This window comes from Talpa occidentalis, unplaced genomic scaffold (assembly GCF_014898055.3).
Source record: "Talpa occidentalis isolate TD23 unplaced genomic scaffold, MPIMG_talOcc4v2.1 talOcc4.8, whole genome shotgun sequence".
Classification (NCBI taxonomy): Eukaryota; Metazoa; Chordata; class Mammalia; order Eulipotyphla; family Talpidae; genus Talpa; species Talpa occidentalis.
In genome coordinates, this window is record NW_023605194.1 from 21,579,360 (window position 1) to 21,600,841 (window position 21,482).

At 49.6% G+C, this 21,482-nt stretch overlaps 1 pseudogene; it reads right to left on the reverse strand.

The window, feature by feature from the left end:
* Positions 1-3,140: 3,140 nt before the first annotated feature.
* On the reverse strand, positions 3,141-20,964 carry LOC119234196 (GTP-binding protein SAR1b-like; annotated as a pseudogene).
* Between the last annotated feature and the right edge of the window lie 518 nt (positions 20,965-21,482).

Sequence of the window (21,482 nt, forward strand, 5' to 3'; positions counted from 1 at the left end):
GTTAGATGTCTGGGTCTCCTCTTTCCTTGTTTAATAACGGGAATAACAATACTGTCCACCTCACAGATTTGTTCTGAGGGTTAGATGAAATCAGGGAAATGAAGTGCTCCACCCTAACACACATTATCAGCAGCAATTGCAAACTGACCTGTACAAATTTAATTACGCACAAACCATTAGGTGGCTTCCCCTCCAGTGACACAGGCAGCTCCCAAACATTACCAGCTGTCCAGGGCTCACCACTCCCTGCCCAAGTTCATTGCACACATATTTCAGATTAAATTCTGCCACACTACACATACTCTATTAGCAAGGCGCATAAAAGTAACCCATTCTGAAAGCTGGTCTGGTCTCTGACCTTTCAGGGGCTCTACCAGGCCTTGCATAGAAGTTTTTTTCTAGAGGGATGCCCCCATCTAGAAGCAGGATGAGGTTTACCTTAACACTTTGGACAAATCAAATCCTTTGACATTAAGCTTGGGCACAGGATCGGGTGAGATACCATCCAGAAAAGATTCTTTTTTCCTATCATGTGAGCTTGGGGATGGAGCATAAACTACTTCAGCCACTCTGCTTATTTTCTACGCCACAACTGTAATGATGACAACTCATTTCTAACTAAGTTTATTAACAAGCCATTTTTTCCTCCCTAGTGAAAACCTATCTAATACATAAATTATGCTAACAACAATGCTCTGGTCCTAAGGGGACCAGAAATAGAAAAAAAAAAAATTGCTGAAGTCCTCATTGTAACAGTGAGTGTTTGATTAAATGCCAGTGAATCTCTCCTGTATCCTTTATTCTTTTTTTTTTTAAGATTTATTTATTTATTTATACAAGCACTGGGTACCGTCAGAAGCACGGGAGGGTGAGAGAATTCACCAGAGCCAGAGCAGGGAGCACAACAGCCAGACTGACGAAATACACTGCTGAGGGGAGCAGCGGGCACGGCAGGAGAGGTCTGCGCACCATGTGGGACCCTTGCCGGTGGCCAGGGATCAAAACGGCACTGCAGAGGCTGCGGGCAGCTTGGCAGCCCAGTGCTCAACCGCTGTGCCACCAGGGAGGCCCTGTATCCTTTATTCTTGATGAACATAGCCTAGCAGGGTTTGATGAACACATATTTACCACCACACTGTAAAACACAGGCATCTGCAAGCTGCTGCATCTCCCTAGGGTCCTGGTGCTTCTGGGAGAGATTTGCTTCTAGTAGGAGCTGGTCACCCAGCTGAGAGAGTGCCCTTCACATGCCTGTCCTGCCTTTGTGTTCTGTAGCTCAGTGAGGTTCTTACAACAACCCTCAGAGGTGTGGTTGAGGACTCACACTGCATTGATGAGGAAACTGAAGTTCAGAAAATCACAGAGCTGTAGGATGTTTGGCAGAAATAAAACAAAGAAAGAAGAAATGAGGATAATCCCGTGAAGACGGTATCTCATCCCAGGTGAGGAGTAAGAAGAGTGTGGCTGCCTGGCCTATCTCCTGCAGAAAGCCTTCCCCTGGCAGAAAGAATCACTCATCCTCTTACTTAATCCAGGGCATCTCATTTACCTCCATTTGCTACTTTCGATTGACTGCAGAGAAATGCACTCTCTTGCCTATGCCCAGCTGAGGCCATGCAGGCTGTTCGTGCTGCCCGGCCCACACAGCCCCAGACCACACAGCCCCAGACCACCTCCATCTGGAGTGGCAGGCACTCAGGGCTAGGGCTACTGCACTTAGAGAGGCTGCCTCATTCCAGCCTTGGAGAGCCAGGCAGCTAATCACTCATTGCTTGCCAGTTGGCTGGTGTATTTTGGGATTGCTTTGTGTCTGCCAGGGCTGAAAACAAGTGAAGGATGAGAGGGCATCAAAAAATGGAACAGGGCTGGAGGTTCTGAATGACATGGGAATTCAGAGAACCAGCATGCCCAGGATGGTAGGCCTGGTAGACAGGTGTGAGGATCTGACAACTGACATGGCACATGTGACTTGGGGCCTGCATGTACTGTCCCCAGTGGGGATAGCTAAGGGCCTACTGTGTGCAAGGCATTTATTTATTTATTTGTTTGTTTATTTATTTATTTCAGATTTATTTAATTTATTTATGCATACAAGAGCTGGGGTACAGGCTAGAGGTGCGGGGGGTGGGGGGTGAGAGGATTCACCAGAGACAGAGTGGGGAGCAGAACAGGAGGACTGACTGAAATACACTGCTGAGGGGAGCAGCGGGCGAGACAGGAGAAGTCTGCTGCACCATGTGGGTCAGCTCCCTGGCCAGGGATAGAACTCATGTTGCAGTGGCTGTGGACAGCTTCATAGTGCTAAGACAACCCCTTACAGCATCAAGGAGGCCCAGCAAGGCATTTTTAAAATGAGAATTTCAACACAGTCCCTATCTTAAATGGGCTCCTTATAGTGTGGAGATACACGTCCTCCTAATTTATCCACCAACAGCCTCCATCAACCTGTTCCCTCTATCCTCTTCCAGTCTGCATGAAAGACATCCCCATTCACATCCTCACTCAGTCCAAGAAACTGGAGTCACCCTGGAGTCTCCCCATGCCTGCACCTCTTACATCCGATAGGCTACACATCCTACAAGTGCTTTCTCTTTTCTTTCCCATTTCTGTGACTTCCATTCAGCATCTCACTGCTCCGCTCTTGGACACTGCAGTAGTCCACCCGTTCGCTTCCCTGGCTCCAGGATCGACCCCTTAAACCACTCTCCCCACAGCAGCCAGAGTAACTTCTCCAAAGTATGCATCTGACCCTGCCATCTCCCTGCTAACAGTCCTCCCCAGCCTCTGTGCAGAACTGCAGGATAAGTCCAAGCCCCCACTCACCCTGTCACTGTTTTGGTAAACACTGAGATGTGCTTTCTCTGCACTGGACATTGCGCTCAGAGCAAGTACACAGATGAGGAGACAGAAACTGGTCTCTACCCTCAGGAAATGTGCAGACCGGTGCAGGCGACAAACAGAACAAGTAAACAAAAGGACATGATAGGAATTAAAATACGGGAACAGCTGCCACATAAAGGAGCTGGTGGCACAGTGGGCATTTGCCTGAGAGGGGGCATCAGGGATGACATCTCTGAGCACAGGTGGGGGCCAGGAAGGCAGTGAGTGGGCGGAGCACACCCGTGCTCAGTCCTTGACAATCAGGAACCCTGCAGCGTCCCAGGCAGGGGGAGGCACAGCAGCTGCAGGAGCTCCTGCGGGTCCAACCACGCCTGCCGAGCCATGGGGAAGAGTCTGGATTTCATCCCAAGTACATACACGGGGAAGCCACGGAAGGCTTCATGCAGGTAGCTCAGTCGGACTGACGCTTTCCGCAGCTCATCTGGGTGGCCGCGTGAAGAACGGCTACAGGAGAAGCGGTGCTGTGGACTGAACTGTGCGCCCTCCCCAGCTTCATAGGCTAAAGGCTTACCCTGTGCCTCAGAGTGTGACTGTATTTGGAGAAAGAGCCCTTGAAGGGGGAACTTAGGGGAAGGGAGGTAATCAGCGCGGGCCCTAATCCAATCCGACTGGTGTCCTTTCACGCAGAGGCGATTAGGACAGACGCACACACGCCTGGGGAAGGCCAGGTGAGGATGCGGGGAGACGAAGGCCCTGCCAAGCCCAGGAGGAGAAACCAACCCTGCCAACACCAGGGGCACGGGCTTCTGGCCGCCAGAATTGTGATTAATTAATTTAACATTAATTTAGCATTAATTAATTTAACATTAATTTCTGTCATTTAAGCCACCCAGGCGCTGGAGCTCTGTGATGGCACCTGAACAGCCTCCATTCAGGTGGGACGTTCCGCTTAAAGAAGCCAGATCAGGAGAAAGATGGCGGTGGCCCATCCCAGAGGGGAGGGCAAGGAGATGGAGCACACTGAATGGATCCCAGGGCGTTTGAAGTACGACCTATAGAATCAGGGTGCTAGTCTAGATGTGGGGTGAAGAAGACAGAGGGGTCAAGGATGACCAAACCAGGCTGGCCTGAGCAGGGTGATGGTGGGAGGACCAAGGGGAAGCAGGAGTGGATGGGCAGGGAGCCAAGGCTCCACAGAGTGCCCACCATGGACTCCATGTGCTCAGCGATCCTCTCTCACCCCATAAAGAAATTAAATGGCCCAGCATAATTTTTTTTTCAATTAACACACTTTATTTTTAGGACATTTTTAGATTTACAGAAAAATTTAATAGACAGTGTAGCCAAATCACAGACATCTTTCTTCTCTGCACAGTGTCTTGTTATTCCAATTTGAGTTTTAAAGTCAAAGGGAATGGCGCGCAGACCTCTCCTGCCGCCCGCTGCTCCCCTCAGCAGTGTACCGCGGTCCTTCTGCCTGCTCTGCACCCTGCTCTGGCTCTGGTGAATTCTCTCACCCTCCCGCGCTTCTGACTGTACCCAGTGCATGTATAAACAAAACAAACAAACAAACAAATAAATAAATAAAAACATGCCTTTATAAAAAAAATAAAGTCAAAGGGAATTCTTCCAAGAGTCAAAACAAAATCTTTGCATCACTCCCTGATTCTCCTCCAACACAGAGATGGTTTCAACGAGGAAAGCCTCGCCGTGGCACAAGTGGGCACAAGCCACCCCTAGCTTGCTCTTAATCTCCTCTGCCCCCAGCTTCCCACCTTTCCTTTTACAGAACTAATTTTAATTTTCTTCACTCGCCTGGCTAACTCCTAATTGTGCCTCGAAAGTTGACTCACCTCCTCCCAAAAACCTGTCCTTACTCCTTCTGGTTGAGCCAAAAGTAACCTGTGCAACATCTAGAGGATGGCTTCCGACCTCCATCTCAGAAGGAGGGGACCATTCTTACAAATGCCCCCCTATGACATCACGACCAAGGGAGGGACAGGACCCCCGCTGGCCGCTCTATCTGTATTCCCGGTGCCCCACACGCGCTTGCCTCTAGTAAATACACCATAAGTGCTTTTTCAACAGAACAGAAAGGGAGTGTTGTCATTAAAAGAACAACAAAGTGCTCTGGGAATTCAAGACTTAATAAACTCAAAGCCAGACAGCGAGACTGCCTGCTAATTGCAGATCACAGCAGACCCAAGAAGAAATCATGAGGCTTATTGCAGGAGGGACTCAGAGGGCGAGGGTGGGGGCAGCTGCTTGGGCGAGCTGGCGGTGCTGAGTGCTGAGAGGAAAGCAGATCATCCTAGTGTGCATGGCCGCCTCCCTGGCCTCCATTAGCCTGACCTATTGTGTGTGAACGTGGATTTGACATGTAATCTATAGACCTTGTTTGAATCCGATTTTGTCCACCTGGTAAATGAGTGTTGGTTAAATGATCTGTCTTCTCCCTGGAGGTCATAATTCCATTTCAGTGGTAACTGGGTCTTAGTAAGCAGTTCGAATTCCTGTAGCTCCTATAATGTCCTCACATGATGCACCCTTTGTTGTGTTCGACAAATAGGTTCCACTCAAGACTCTACCCTAAGCAGGCTGTGGGACTTTGGAGAAATCATGTCATTTCTCTGTTCCTCTACTTTATGTCTGGGGGCAACGGAACTGCTCTATCTGCCTTCTTTAGAACACTCAGGGGTGAGGGCAGGAGGAAATGGGAGGGAGAGACTGGAAACCAAGCATGGAATTTGGATTAGAGGATCCCCCTTCAACACTCCACCACGATCCTAAACCGTCCCTGCTCTGGTATCCTGAGGATTTCCCCTTGATGTTAATCGGAAGAGTTCCTCTGTGCTGGCTTCCCTCTCCTCCTAAGCACTATATAAACTCTGCGCGTGTCGGGGGGCACTTTTCACTACCAGAGGTCACTGATGCACAAACAAAGCACCGTGGCTTATCTACAAATAGAAAAAATTTAACATAGTGGCCATTTTATGATATAAACATAGTAGGCTATTTTACAACTGGTAGTTTTACTTTTTAAATATAAATAGAATACATGAAACTGGGCCTCCCTGGTGGCGCAGGGGGTTAAGCACCGCACTATGAAGCTATCTGCAGCCTCTGCAGCCTCTTCAGCAAGAGTTCAATCCCCAGCCAGGGAGCTACCCACATGGCACGGCAGACCTCTCCTGACACGCCTGCTGCTCCCCTCAGCAGTGTATTTCAGCCCGTCTGCCTGTTCTGTTCCCTGCTCTGTCTCTGGTGAGTCCTCTCACCCTCCCGCATCTCTGGCCTGTGCCCCAGCTCTTGTGTGCATAAATAAATCAATCTTAAAAAAATAGAATATATGAAACTATACAATATTCTTTATTTCCATATTATAAATCAGTAGCGGATAAAAGGAAAAACGAGGAAAGAAAGAAAAAGGGAAAAGGAGAGGGGCAAAGGCAGAATGACAGCGGAGGCAGAGAGAAGAGGGAGGAAAATAAAGAAGGGACGAGGCTAGGGAGGGCAGGGCAGGGCAGGACAGGGGAGGGGAGGGCAGGGGAGGGGAGGGGAGGGAGGGGAGCGTGGGGCAAACAGAAGAAAACCAGCGTGACACACCCCTCGGGCCCACTACTCAGCAGTGTGTTGTCTTTCATCACTGGGTTATTTGTTCTCACTTGCCCTCGCAGTGCAAGTCTCACATTCATCACTGTCCCCAACTTAAGTCTTCCTCTGTACTTCTAGTGACTTAAGGATTAAGTCCACTGTAGGAACTGCCAGCGGTGAAGGGAGGAATTCTTCCTCAGGCTGTAGGGAAATGATTAGAATCACCTTTGTCCCTGTGCCTGAGGAAGGCAAGCAAACCCAGTCAGAGGGCTGGACTTTGCCCCCACCCCCACCCCCACCCGGGTTAGAGACCAGGTCGCCTACTTATTACTGAATTTTCCCCTAAAGAGTGATTGTCTTGGTGTCCAGTAGAGGCGGTCAGCATGTCCGTTTAGGGCCACGTGATTCAGGAAGTAGAGAGAAGGGTTCACAGATGTAAGTGAACCCAAAGCCTCCACAGTTGGTTGTGCGGTTGTTCACTAGACAAGGATGCCCAGCCTAAGAGACGCCATGTCTACCCATCATGCCAAGCACCTGCAACAAGTCCTGTCCACTTGGGGGAAGTGATGCATTTTTCGCATCTATCCAAAGGTCCCATATAACCCAGCGTCCCATCAGAGTAGGCCTATTTACCCAGAGCAACGCTGCAAGATGGTGAGCCACCCTGCGCAACAGACCTCTCCTGTATCACCCGCTGATCCCCTCACCAGTGAATTTCAGTCTGTCTGTTCTGTTCCCCACTCTATCTCTGGTGAATCCTCTCATCCCCTGCACCTCTGGCCTGTACCCCAGTTCTTGTATGCATAAATAAATTAAAAAAAAAAAGATGGTGAGCCATCCTGGAAGCTTGAACTGCACACGGTTCCGGACTCGCAAGGGGACAGTGGGAGAGGAGGGCCAGCTACCTCAAACCACATGTTCATTTTGCATTTGCTCTATGGCTTGATCCTGACATATCCCCATGTGATGAAAAAGCAGGGATTCTGTTTTCAGGTGAGGACACTTGCTCAAAGAGACTACGATCCCCTACTCAAGGGGATATAAAATAAGTAAATTTGGGAACTGAGCACAATACCAGACATAGGTGTGGCGATGGACAAAGGACTGTGGGAGCTAAGAATAGGCATCAGTTATATAGACTCTGAGTCAGATGCCCTTGCTGACTCTCCAAAGAGGAATTTGGGGCTATTGCCAAGTCCCTCTCTTATCTGATTTTGGTCTGTCATGCATGGGTGGGTCTTCCTTAAAGACTGGCAAGAATGGAGGACGCTGACAATCCAGGTCCTTCCTCAAGGAACATCCCAGGGGAGTCTGAAACATGAATGCACCTCTGAAGGCTGAATCCATAGGATGTTGGGGTTCCTGGCCAACACCAGGGGGTGCTGGCAGAAGTCCTCAGTGACTGCCTGAAAGAGTGGTGCACCCCCTGTGAACACTAGGGGGCGCAGGCAGGGCACTGCTGCCCAGTTCATGCTCAACAGTTGGGATCAGTCAAGGCGTGGGGGGCAGTTCTTAGATAAGAGACCTCACCTTAGATGAGAGCAGTCCCAGAAGAGGAAGCAGACATTCAAGTGAAGCAACCAACAGTTGATCAGTGAGCCTCAGAGTTTTTTTTGTATAGACAGGAAATAGATCAGTTCAATCCCCTGCTCTGATACTGTGTGAAATTTTGCAACTTGTTTCACTCATGGAGCATCATTTTATTCTTCTGTAAAACAGAGCTACCATGACTTGCGGTTGGAGAGTCCCCATGAGCCTTCTAGAAATTCTATTACTCTGCCTGGCACTTTAAGCACTTGCACTATGGTTTATTGTAAAAATCCTACTATGTTACTTAAGGATTTTCTGAAAGAGTATCTGAGCTAGGGAGAAAGTCCCTGAGGAGATTCTGAGTTATAACCTGCTGTTGGAGGTTGTGCTCTTTCCAAACAGTCACCCTTTATTAAAGTGTGCATGCTCACAACCTCGGAGGTATTTTGTGTTTCCGTTCCCAAGAGCACTGTGTACAACATTAAACACAAATTGGGGCATGAAGAGTGCAGAGCTGGGAGAGATAATGTGGGAAATAAAACTTACTAGAGGGGAAGAAAGGCTGAGGGTAGGTGCAGGGCAGAACACTGATGGAGGGACACAGTGAAATACAGAGGGGGAAACACTGGATTGTGCCGGCTGTGAGAAGACCATTAAGAGGTAAGTTGACCTGAGAAAAGGTGTTCTCTCTGGAATCATTTTCATATCTTTAAAATGAGGAAGTTGGGACAATCCCTTCCAGCTAGCTCTCACATTCTCTCATTCCATGGGGGAAAGCAGGAAGAGAATCCCACAGGAAGTGGAAATGTAGGACACGGTCAGCATCTGCCCCAAACCATCTGCCCTCCAGTTGTTCATACTTTCATCAAACATGAGTCAAAAATCCGGCATATTCTCTCTCTCTCTCTCCCTCTCTCTCTCTTTTGGTCAAACATTAGAGTTTGTTTAATTGAAACAAAATTAAAAATATTGAATTGAGCGCTGGGTTTCGAAGCTGCCCGCGGCCTCTGCAGCGCCGGTTCGATCGCCGGCCGCAGGGCGAGGGTCCCACATGGCTGCAGACCTCTCCTGCTGCCCGCTGCTCCCCTCAGCAGTGTACTTCGTCCTTCTGCCTGCTCTGCTCCCTGCTCTGGCTCTGGTGAATTCTCTCACTCTCCCGCGTTTCTGACTGTACCCAGTGCTTGTATAAATAAATAAATAAATAAATCTTTAAAAAAAAAAATAAGGTAATGATTAACCAAATACTTAGATGGACCCATAATGTAAAATTTAAAAACCAGTTCCCACAAAGTACATAAAAAATTTAACATAATGAGCTTTTAAACATGGTTTATATTTGCAGTCTCATATTATTAAAAAGCACTTCAAGTGAACTGTTGGAAAGTTGCTTTTCATAAATGCTGATGGGGGCCTCCTCAGTGGCACAGTGGGTTGAGCACAGCATTGTGAAGCTATCCGCAGCTTCTGCAGCGTGGGTTCGATTCCCGGCCAGCCAGGGAGAAACCCACATGGAGCGGCAGACCTCTCCTGTCTAGCCTGCTGCTCCCCTCAGCAGTGTATTTCAGTCCATCTCCCTGTTCTGCTCCCCACTCTGTCTCTGGTGAATCCTCTCATCCTTCCGCGCCTCTGACCTGTATCCAAGTTCTTATATAAAAATAAATAAATCTTTTTTAAAAAATGCTGATGGGGGTCATGTCAGATTATAAACTGTAACCACTAATTATTTTTATGGAAAGCTTACTTTCCATTAAAAAAAGCTAACTTTGTGACCGTCAAATGTCTTTGAATCAGTTTTCAATTATCACTCATAGTAAGTTGATATAATATTAATAGTGCAGAAAAATCTACTTTCTATTCTACAAAAGTCTACTGAATTCAAGGTACACATGCTGTGTGGCCAAAGCTCTGAGTAGGTCTGAATGGTGAGGTCTGGAACCAGTAGCGTTGTTATTGTATCTCACCACCCAGCAGAAGCCTTCCCCATACCCTGTCTTTTGAGCACACAGCACATGGAGACTTCTAAGGTCAGACATTCAGTTCTTTCGGAAATACACTCTGGAATAAACCTCACATCTCTCATAATGTCTCTTCACTGATGGCTCAGGTCTGCTCAGGTTATTCCCAAGAGTGAGCAGAGACACATTAGCAATGGCTTTATCTGTTATTAGTGAACCAAGTTCTTCTTTTGATTCTTACAGGCTTTCAGTCTGCACAACCCACCAGAAATCCACTGCCATTTATAACATGGAGGTTGTTTTTCCACACTCTTTGAGCTTTGACATGTCCACTAAGATTCAAAGTTATGACAGTCACGCCAGCTATGGTTAGTGCTTCTGAAAATGGACATGACCTCGAGACACACTGTCCAACCTGTTATCTGTGAGCATATGCAGCGATGTTGGTTTTTCTGCATTATCCCATCTAATCCAAAATAATTTACTGATTTTCTTACAGAGCCTTAAAATCTATAGCACATAACTGAAACCACTATAAATCCAGTGAAATGTGAGGGACATAAACAAGTGTTATAGAATCTGGGCCTGAAAAGAATGCAAGTTCTGCGCTCTGAGGTCAAACTGCAAAGCACAATGGCTGCCACAGGCCCAACCTCCATCCCATCCAGCATGTTCTAAGCACTGTGCCAAAGTGCAAAAAAAAGGACAGCAAAACAAACATTCCTTGTCTTTAAGAGATCAGTGATCTAGTGGGCATTGTAGGTGCCTTTTCTTTTATATGTTCAGTCTGAGAGGACAGGAAGGTGTTGTTAAGGGATTTATTGAATCCCTTAAGTTTCTGCTGACTGCTGAATCTGTGTCCAGGTCAACCAGGCTTTACCAATGTTCATGACATTAATTTTAAGAATACTATAATTCACTTATATTGCACTTTATACTTTTCTAAGTATTTTCACCCAAATTATTTCATTTATATCTATCGCTGTAGGCAATACAAAAGAAGCAAAAAGCGCGAGCCTTACTTTCAATCAGCTTGGTTTCTCATTGAGGATGGAAATAATGAGACAATAAATAAATTACGTAGATCAAGAGCTAAATTGTGCAGATGAGGCCACTGCATCTACATGAAGAGACCGTGACTGGCTGCTGTGAGCTACTGGGGAAGACGTCCTCATTGGGAGGCATTGGACTTACAGCTCAGACAGGTTGATTGCAACTGTTGAGAGGTTCCTCCAGGAACGGGATAGCAGATAAAGGGAAAGGGAGAGAGGAACAGTAAGGAGATTATGTAGACCACTAAAAAACAATGAGAAATTTCGTTGACTGGGCACAGCAATGAGGGTTTCCTTGTGGTCTTAAGAGTAAATTCGGGGCCTCCCTGGTGGCACAAGGGGGTAAGATGCAATCTATGAAGCTATCTGCAGCCACTGCAGCATGAGTGCAATCCCTGGCCAGGGAGCTACCCACATGGCACAGCAGACCTCTCTTGACTCACCTGCTGCTCCCCTCAGCAGTGTATTTCAGTCAATCCGCCTGTTCTGCTCCCCACTCTGTCTCTGGTGAATCCTCTCACCACCCCCCGCACACACACACATATCTCTGGCCTGTACCCCAGTTCTTTTATGCATAAATAAATAAATCTTTTTTAAAAAAGAGTAAATTTCATGCTACAGTTAGGGAAGAGACATTGTATGGCTGAGAACATCGGTACCACTGATGAAGAGGCATCTGGAGAAAATAAATCTGGTGCCATTATGAGGACGGGCTTTATCAGTGAGGCAGCCAAGCCAAGGCAACAAGTCAGTAAGTTAAGAGGCCATTATAGGGCCTCCCCGGTGGCGCAGTGGTTGAGCGCTGGGTTGCGAAGCTGCCGGCGACCTCTGCGGCGCCGGTTCGATCCCCGGCTGCTCCCCAGCCACCAGAGGAGGGTCCCACATGGCGCGCAGACCTCTCCTGCCGCCCGCTGCTCCCCTCAGCAGTGTACTTTGGTCCTTCTGCCTGCTCTGCTCCCCGCTCTGGCTCTGGTGAATTCTCTCACCCTCCCGTGCTTCTGACTGTACCCAGTGCATGTATAAACAAAGAAACAAACAAATAAATAAATAAAAAAAACATGCCTCTATAAAAAAAAAAAAAAAAAAAAAGAGGCCATTATAGTAAAAGACTTGGGCTTCAGTGTCAAACAGACCTTGATTTGAACTCTGGATGCCACCACTTAGGAGCTGGGCATCCTTGAGCAAGGTTTTACAGTCTCAAAATTTGATTTATTAACCCATAAAATGGAGATCATGACACTTTTCAGGATAGTTCCAGTATTAGTTCCAGTATCAGTCAGTTTTAGTTCTCTCCTTTCCGCTCCATGTGAACAGAGGCTCTCAGAGAAACCACTGTTGACTGAGTGGGTCCAACCAAAAGAAAGACAAGAAGGAAAGGTGGATGCTTTGGAAGAGGTCAAGATGCAAGTAGTTTGTAGGAACATTGATGAACATTGATGAACTTAATATAAAAGTGATAGCTGACATTGTGTGTGCAAAGACAAGCAAGAGTGTAGGAACATCACTGAGATGTGGAGAGCTCCATTAAGTGGGGCAGAAGATGGAAGAGAACCTCCACTCCTTATGGAAGAAAATGACCAGGAAAGCACAGAGTGTTAAAATCATCAAAGACTTCCCAGATAAAGAAGTCATTATATCAAATGTTGATGAAAGGTAATAAAATACAAAGCCTAAGGAGAAGCTATTTAGCCTCAAAGAATGAGTGTGTCAGATCACTAGGGAGAATGGCAGGACTTTAACTCCTCAAGAGAGCTGGAGAAGGGATTTAGGCATCAGAAAGAGCTGAAGCAGCTGACGACAAAGGCTAACTTCCAACTGGGCATCAATATTGTGCACTTGGGAAGTAAGCACCATCTGGGCTGAGGGAAAGGAAAATAACAGGTGAAAACAAGTATTCATAAATCTGACCCCAAAAGGGGAGGAAAGAAATCTTAGGAAGGGTCACCAGTGTCAAGAAGGGAGAAAGTGGGGAGATGGCTACATGTTTGACAGGAAGAAAGGTGGAAAATATTAAATAGGGTGGAGGGACCTCAGAACTCAAAATTAGAAGCATCATTTCTAGAAGTAGGAAAGAAATTATATGTAGGTTTTAAGAGGAAGTGTCACTTTTAGAGAGAATGGATACGTACTCCTCTGAGGACAAAGGAATAATAACATAAATTGAGGAGAGTGGAACCCATGAAGGAGATTGCCCCAGTGGACTTCAGCCTGCTCAGAAGGGCACTTGGGAAGATGGAGGCTGTGGGACTAGGGGAACTGCTATGAGGAATATACCAGAACAACCCAGGCACCAAGAACTGGCTGAGCTAGAGAATACCCACTCTTCAGTGGGTATTCTCAGACAGCTGAGAACAGTAAAAAAACAGACCATTGGGCCTCCCGGGTGGCACAAAGGGTCACAGGCCGGCCAGAGAGCAACCCACACGGCGCAGCAGACCTCTCCTGTCTCGCCCTCTGCTCCCCTCAGCAGTGTATTTCAGTCAGTCTGCCTGTTCTGATCCCCACTCTGTCTCTAGTGAATCCTCTTACCAGCCCCCACCCCCCGCACCCCCGCCCATCTCTGGCCTATACCAAAGCTCTTGTATGCATACATAAATCTTTTAAACAAACAAAAAGACCATTTCACCTGGAGAAGGGAAGGTTGCCATGGGAATCAATAGCTGGCTTCAGATATTTACAAACCTGACCTGCAGAAGGAGTAGACATCTGTGGGAACAGGAAGAGGAGCTGCTGGGAGTTTCAGGAGGCAGAGGCCACAAACATAAGGCAGAACTTCCTTATACTTGCAGGGTAGAGAGGGGGGTGATTCTCTCCTGAGTTGTGGTCAGGAGATATGGGACAGTCACTTGTCCCAGATGCTGCAGACAGGAGTTAGCATGAGAAAACAATTGGACACTTGTGATTTCTAAAGCCCTTCCACCAGGGGAGTAGAAAATCTATAGCAGAATCTATGGGCATGTAATAAATTTAAAGACTCTCAGGGCCATAATAGACTTAAAGTCATCTAATATTCCAGTTGACTTTTTTTAAAAATTTATTTATTTATACATACAAGCACTGGGGTACAGGCCAGAGATGTGGGGGGTGAGAGGATTCACCAGAGACAGAGAGGGGACCAGAACAGGCAGACTGACTGAAATACACTGCTGAGGGGAGCAGCGGGCAAGACAGGAGAGGTCTGCTGCACCATGCGAGTACCTCCCGGGCTGGCCGGCTGCAGTGGCTGTGGATAGCTTCATAGTGCTGTGTTTAAGCCCTTGTACCACCAGGGAGGCCCTGACTCTTAGCCCATTCTGTGAGAGGCTCACCAAGTGATCAGGGACTTATGATGTGCACCCAAACTAAGCCTAAACCCTCCAGTAGCCACTGGAAGCAATAAGTCTCTAGTTACTTATCATCTGGGTAGAAAACTAATCTGAACCTCCCAGACAGCTCACTATCAATATGGCCCAGGTAAAGCTTGCATGATAACCTTTCTTAATGAAAGAGGAAATATGTGTAAAATATCAACGATTCTTTTAATTCTGAGTTATTCTTCATTCCTGTTTATTACTTAAAATCCTAAATATAGGGCCTCTCCTTGTGGTGCAGGCGGTTGAGCACAGCACTGTGAAGCTGTATTCAGCCTCTGCAGCACCGGTTCAATCTGGCTGGCCGGCGAGGGTTCCACATGGCGCCGCAGACCTCTCCTGTCACGCCCGCTGCTCCCCTCAGCAGTGTATTTCGTCAGTCTGCCTGTTCTGTTCCCCACTCTGTCTCTGGTGAATCCTCTCACCCTCCTGCGCATCTGGCCTGTACCCGGATTCTTGTATAAATAAATAAATAAATCTTTTTAAAAAATTCTAAACATACCATGTATACTTTGGGTTATTATTTATATCTCACAAGGATACTTTACAAAATAATCCACTTTGGGAGACTTTAAAGCAACAAATTCCTAGGATGAATTAGAAATATACTCAGTTATTCTCCCCCACAGGCAAAAGTTCTCTGCACATACTTTCCTAGAACTTATGTGTCACACAAAGTGAATTCCACAGTTATTACAACATAACAAATACCTCCTCTGTTTAACTGACCACACACCAGTGGTCAATGATCATTTTGGGTCCATACAAAGGGAGCTTAGCCAGACGGCATCTAATTTGACCCAGAATTTCTCTGCACCATCCAGGGTTCTGTTTACCCAGGGAAAGCAGGTAGAAAATGTCAGCAATGCTCCAAGGGGCATTGGGTAGAAAGTTCTTTTGGGGTTTCTGCTACATTTTGCTAGCTGTGTAGCTCAAGGGGAGTGACTTAACCTCTCTGAGCCTCAGTTTCATATGTGTAAATAAGGAATACCAAGACACATACATACACATACAGCCTGACACACAATAGGAAGCCCTCTGCTGTCTCTCCAGGGTTGACTTTGCTTCTCAGAAAGCAAGCGAGATGGCACCAAGGATTATTAATACCATTTTATGTAAGGCAGAGCCATGCTGCAAACTGAAGCAGTAGTGAGCACAAAGCCTGGCTTCTCTGCGAGACTACAGCCTGCCAGGTATTCTCACCATTTCTCCTGGTGGAGTATTCCAACAAGTAACAGTAAGGTAGGAGGGGCACTGATTTTAAGAAGGCATAACAAGAACTGTGGGAGCAGGTCACCTCCAAACGCAAGGTCCCTTTCCTAATGACCTACTAACTCTGGTGCTGCTGATTGGGTGTGAGTGCTAACTGTAGGGGTAGTATGATTATAAAGGTCTGCATTAGGCCCCGAGATCATCTCTTAGTCCCCAAGAAATCCTCCATGTCTTGTCCTCCTCAGTTAAGAGGCAATTTTCATAATCTTATTTAAAAGTGAACAAAAGTCTCTTTTTACTATATGCTCACCAGAATAGCCAAAATGAAGGAGAAATAAAATGAAAGCACTAAATATTGGGGAACATATAGTGCTTCTGCTGGTAAACTGGTATAGCCAACTTTGGGAAACTGCTTGGCAGAATCTATTAAAGCTGGTGTTTTTTTTACCCCATGACATTGTAACAGTACCCCTAGGTATACATACTGAATAGAAACACAGAAACGTCTATCACAGCCATCAAAGACATGCTAGAACTGTGTCATTCAAAGGCGGTTCTTTACATTTAAAATGATCATTTTAGAAAGATAAAAATTCAATACCTCAGTCACACCATCCACCTCTCAAGTGGTCCATCCCCACCTGTGGCTGCTGGCTACCATATTGAACAGCACAAACAGAGAACATTCCAACACTGCTGAAAATTCTCTGGAGTACTATTCACAACAGCCCCAAACTAGAACGTATCTAAATGCCTATCAACAGCAGAGTGGATAAATCAATTGGGCTAGATTCACAAAATGGAATATCCAACATGATGAAAACGATCTACAACTCCACACAGCACCATGGAGACCTCACCCAGGAAAGAAGCCAGGCACGCAGAGCGCACACTACACATTCCATTCCGCTTACCTAGAGTTCCAAACAGGCCATACTGATCGACACAGAATCACAGAATCGGGGAGACTGGTTACCCTTGATGTGGCAGTAGTGGCAAGAAGGGAGCCTGAGGGGACTGGCCGGAGGGGGGTGGGCGGCATTCGGGAGCAGGGCGTGATCATGTTCTGTTTCCCTGTCTGAGAACTGATCTCATGGGAGTGTCTAGTTTACAAAGCTTTCAAAAGTGAGTCGTGCATACGTCTTTTTGCGCATTTCCTACTTCAATCAAATTCCTGCTTCAATCAAATTCCTAAAACCCTCCTTTAGAAAACTTTGCTGTTATTAATGTCACCTGCAGTCTAGGTTGGGGCGAGGGGTGTCCTTTCAATAAAATAATTGTCGTTTTGAAATCAGCGCCTCCTGCCCCAGGTGCCTTAACTTCCTTCCAGGCCCGTGGACTCAACAAACCCTCCCCCAGCCTCCTACCTTGGCGGCCGGTCGTGGACGGTCAGGACGGCTGCCTCTTCCAGTCTGGGCTCTTCTCCGGGGCTGACCAGGCTCTCCCGGGGCTCGCCAGGGCGCTCCCTGCTCAGCGGGCTCAGGCCGCCTCGGGCCGGGCCGGGCCGGGCCGGGAGGCGGCGCCGGGTGTCCAGCACCTGCGCCGGGCGGAGGATCCTTCCGCTGTGCGCCGCGCCGGGCGGCTGCCGGGCCCGGAACCTGGTCCGGAGCCTCCTCTGCGCTTCCAGGGCTCGGGTGGGACATGGCGCCGGGACAGTCCTCAGGGTCCCGCACGCAGACGAAGGGGGTGCGGGCTGCGCGGGAGGCCGGGAACCACCCGATCGCGCAGTTCCCCCGGGAGGCGCCTGCCCCAGGCCCCACCCCCGGGGGGAGAGCAGGCGGGTCGCTCCCGCGCACCCCGACAGCGGGCAGCCCCGCGCAGCCACCGACTCTGTTCCCCGTGGTGCTGGGCTACAGGGGGCCGCAGGCTCCCCTGAACCTCCTTTCACGTCCTCGGTCGAATGCCCCTGATTCAACCGAGGCCCATCCCAGCCTCAGCGAAGCGCTGGGAGCCGGGCAGGCCCCGCCCGCCCTGCCTGCTCCGGGCTTGCCAGCCCCGGCTCCGACCCGCCTCTGGGTGACGCGCGCCCGCCCACGCGACTGGGGTTTCCACCCGCCCGTGGGCCCCTCTGCTCCCCAGAGCCCCCCAAACCCAGCAGGCCTGGGAGTGTCTCACGGGCAGAATAGACTCGTAGGCTTCTTAGTATGGCCAGTAGCAAGATGCACTTGTGCGCCAGCCTTTGCGCTAAGCCGCCCTCACACGATTCATCTCATTGAATTTTCAAAGCCTCGGTGACTGGTGCACGAGTGTCTGTATGTATAAGCATTCAGTGAGCGGGACACTTAATATCTGTGCGCTTTGCTGTAGGTTTAAAAAAAGAAACCCGTGAGAGAGGTGCAATAAGCGCGCCCGTTTTAAAGACGAGGAAACTGAGGTTCCGAGTGCGACTAACTTACTCTAGTTAGTCTCCACCGCCGGTGCAGGGGCGCTGAGGTGAGAGTGGGGCAACCTGACTTCGGAGTCCAGTCTCTTAACCCCTCAAAATTAGACTGCACAAAGAAATGTTTCCAGATAACAAGTGGAGCATGTGCACATAGGTAAGAGCAAAAAATGTAAGCCCAACATTTAAATTCTTTTTTAAAAAGAAAATGTCTGTCTTCTAGAACCTGTGCCACCTACTCCACCTGTGAAACCTACCCACCTCTTGATTCCAATGTCGTGCCAGTCACTTGGTGGGAGGGATTATCCACTCATTCAGGGTCGCAAGGAAGGTTTGAGCCAGAAGTGACTTCTGAAATAATACTGTCCTCTCTGCCTTAAAACTCAGAAACTTGAAGCCAGAGGGATAACTTCCTTCACCTGCTCATCTTACAGGCCATTGGAAATTCTGCCTTGATTTTGCCACTCCTCCTGGTCCGCAGGGCAATCCAGTGACGCAGCAGCCTGGATCTGGGAAGGGATCTTTGCCCTGGAGAGTGGGCTCAAGTGCCCTGAAGAGGTGGCTGTGTCGGCCAAGGGTTTTTCACCCTCCAATGATCAGAGCCTTGGTACCCAGCAAAGAGCTGTCCGGAAATCCCTCAGAGAAGAGATGGGAGCTATTTATACCCAGAAACTGCAGACTCTGGGGAAGGGTAGGAGCAGCAAGGGGGTGGTCCAGGCTGACTACGTATCTCAAGACACGCAAACTGCTCGGAAGCCAATCCACAGAAACAGCTCTGTTTCCTCCTTGAGGGTCAGATGTCTCTTTTCCAGAACAGGAGAGGATGCAGAGTGAAGGAGGAGTAAGGATGGACAGAAGGAAGGCAGGGACCTGGTGTTGGGAGCACTGAGGTCATGACCCAGCAGGATACAGAGTAGGTTGGGATCAAAGGAGCTGCTTACAGAGGAAACCCTCAGAGCGAGGGTGTCAGCTCCTAGAGCCTTGGATTCTTAGCACGCAGGGGCTAGGCATCCAGCCCTGGAACTGAGTGCTCCCAAGTGCAGGGCGGTGTCTTTCTCACCACCATATTCCCAGTGAATGTAGGTGAAGTCAAATTGGGTCCCAGAGGCAAGTCCTGGGTTTTTCTTATACATCCCAGCTTTCCACCTCCACTAAGCCTGAGTCCTCACTCCCCTAACCCTGTGTCCCTCCCCCCAAACCCCTAAACTTTGTGTCCTAGTAGCAAGGTCTTCACAAAGTTCTCATCCTAAGTTTTGATCTGTAGGGCAAGGAACAACAATTCCTTGAGGATAGTGTCCCCAAGGGACAAGGTGGGATGGTGGGACCTTCCTATGGGATCAGAAAGGGTGGCACCTCTTCCATGGGTCATTTCAGGTGCCCTGACTTCACCCAGGTGGGCCAAGAGTCCCCCTGGGCATCTCCCTTTTCAGCCAGCATCTAGGCTCACATGTTACACCACCAGGTTCATCAACATGGCCCTGGAGCATCCCAAAAGCAGCCTCGCCCAGTAAGCTCCTACTGTGCTATCTCCCAGAGGGAAAGGAAGCCAACCTGGTTCCCCCGCAACCTCACTATGACCTCAGGTGGAGGGAGAGGGATAAATAAATCATTGCAGACACTATGTTGTGATACTGGAAAGTACCTAAGACTCTGGCACATATGAGGAGTGATTACCTCCATTTGGGTGGTTCAGGAAAGAAGCTTGGCCTTGAAGGAGGAGCAAGAGTTCACCAGAGAGCTGGGGGTGAGAGGGCATTCCCCATGCAGAGGCAAGGAGGCTGCAACAGCGAAGTGCTGTTTGGACTGATTTCCTTTTTGTCATTGTGGCATTAGCTTAAATGTAACCTCCACGTGGCTTCCCCTGGTCACCTACTTCAAAAGCCCCCCTCCTTGCTTATATTTCCTTTTTAGAAATTATTCATTTGTGCGTTATTCGTGGCCCACACCCTCCCACACACAAGCACGAAAATAAATTACATAAACCTGCAGACACTCTCCCCCAAGCACCTAGAAAAGAGCAGGCGAGCATATATTAGTAGGTGCTCAGTAAATATGGTTGAATGAAAGACTCGGTGAAAGAATGAATGGGTATGTCTTCAGCGGCTGCAGGCAGTGAGGCACACGTTAGGAAGCGAGAATCCCACCACCAGCCCCGCTCCAGTCCTTGGCCTAAGCAAGTCCAGGAGTATTACAGCCCCAGAAGAGAGGGTTTGCTAGGAGGGGGGCTGGGAAGCTTGGGAGAACAGGAAACCGGCGGTGAGGAGCTAAGGGAAAACCGCAGTCTGGAGCACTCACGCCAGCCTCCAGGCTCCTCCGGCCTCCAGAGAGGCGAGGGGAGGGCGAGTCTTTGCCCCCCAGCGCCGCCTCTCTGGCCTCCCGCTAGGCCCTTTTGGATGTGTCCAAGCCTCATCCTGGGCGGTCAGCCGGCTTTGGAGGATTCCCTCCCCTGCCGCCCTCCCTGCCTCGCCTCCTTTTTCTTCCCGCTCCTGCAGGTCTCTGCAGCTCCGCAGCCGGGCGGCCCAGCAGCGGCCGAGCGGCCCCCGCCCCCTCCTGCCAGGGCGAAATTGCTAAACTTGTAGCAATAATGACCCTGCATTCACGCCGCCGCCTCCCGCTGCCCGTCTCCGCGCCGCCGCCCGCCCGGCCTAATCAGCGCGCCCCTCCCTGCCGCCCGCCCAGCCCCCGTGTCCCCGGGCCGCCCCCTCCCCCAGCGCACAAAAAGTGGGGAACAAAACCCCAGCGCATTGCTCCGTCCCTCTGTGGAGCAGACTGCTGCACAAAGCCCCCGCTCTGGGAAGCAATAGGGAGCTCGGGGGGGACGTCAATCCCGACGCGCTGGGGTTTTTGTTCGCGCAGGGGACTTCGCCTTCCTACCACACCTTTTGTTCGGGACTCCAATAAAAAGCCATTCTTTCCGCACCTTCCCGGCCCGGAGCCGCCTTTCAGCGAGGCCCGGCCCCACAATGGCACGGCGCGCTGAGGCCTCCCCATTCACCCGCCTTGGCACGCTCACAATCGGCCGTGTGGCAGCGCCGGCCCCGCACAGGCATTCTCCGCGAGTGACAGGGGCCGCATAAAGCCGCGGCCGCCGGGGGAGAAGGGAGGGCGGCCGAGGGGGAGGCTCCGCCGCGGCGGGGCGCAGCGCCGCGCCCCCGGGCGCGCTGGAAGCTCGGGCGGCGGCCGAGAAAGGAGCCGCCTTAGCGCCGCCCAGGGTTGGGCCCGGGGGCGAGGTTTGCTGTGGCCGGGAGACCCTCGAGGTGGGGCAGTCTCAGCCTTGAGCTAACGCAGGCCCAAACGCGGCCCGCCCAGCTTCGGGGTTCAGCTCGGTGGTGCGGGGAGGGGTGGAGCGAGCAAGGGAAGGTAAAGCTCGGGATCTCGAAAGTCTCTGCGCCTCGGACCTGTCCGCCCTAGTAAAGTAAAGAGAAATTAATGAACAAAGCCATGGAGAGAAGGGACTGGCAGCCCCGGGCCTGGCTCAGGGGAGACCAGGCCTGTGATGGTCCAGGAAAGACCGCTTTCCCCTAAGCAACTTTTCCTTCCCTCTCCGATGTTTGAAGGATCCCACCTT